Raw genomic sequence first — 996 nt, forward strand, 5'->3', positions numbered from 1 at the left:
TCCTGCTGGAAAAATAAATGTAATACATTGTAAAGATATATGTGATTCATTGTAATATAATAAAGATGATAATAAATAAAATTTAATTTAAAAACTTTTTAAAAAATGGCTCCATCTTCTGGTTTAACTTAAAAAAATCCTTTGTGGAAAAAGTACCAAGTTCTTGGGACAGAATCTTCCAGTCAGAATGTTTTTCAACCTAGATGGTTGATAGAACTATGCACAGAGACCCTCAGAAGGGCCTCATTGATGTTGTACTGACAAGAGAAGCTCAATTTGCCACCATGAATTATTGCAAACAAGCCCATCCAAGACGTGACTTGTGCTCCTCGTCAAACAGCTCTGGTGTGTTACCAAGTAGGGTTTATGGGTCGTTCTTCTTTTCCCAGTGTATCTTGGAAGTGGGTAAAATGAACAGCTATTTTCTAGGCCCAGGTCATGCCCAGTAAATACCTATTGGACAGAGCCATTTCTCTTTTGGTGACCAGACAGTCTCCTAAAGTTAAGTAGAGCCTGAGGACCTTGATACTAGCCACCTTGTGCCACTACGGTGTGACAGCCAGTGATATCTGCTTGAAACCTAGACTCCTATAAGGATGTGTTCAGAGATGTTGGTGACTTGCTTTCCTCTGGAGGTCCCAGTAACTGAATACTGGTCAACTTTATCTACTCAGGGACTTGATCCCTAAATATCCACTCCCCTTTGCTGAGCTTCATTTGCAGCCTCCATGCTCCGGGACTTCCTGACTACTGGGAGGCAAATGTCTTTTATCACTTTACCAGTCCTTCACATCTCCTCTTCTGTGCGTTTCTTATCATCTGTTTGTTTCTTTTTATCAGTGTGTAGCAACTCTAAGATAAGAGATATCCACTCCTTGTTTAAATGTTACAAAATGAGTAAGAAGCAAATAATATATAAGGAAATGTTTGAAACTCATAAAAACAAATTCTAATTTCCTTTATGGCTTTCAGATGTCCTATCTTATGTGAGAGGTC

The sequence above is a fragment of the Tupaia chinensis genome, unplaced genomic scaffold, assembly GCF_000334495.1.
Source record: "Tupaia chinensis unplaced genomic scaffold, TupChi_1.0 Scaffold000197_1, whole genome shotgun sequence".
Taxonomy (NCBI): domain Eukaryota; kingdom Metazoa; phylum Chordata; class Mammalia; order Scandentia; family Tupaiidae; genus Tupaia; species Tupaia belangeri.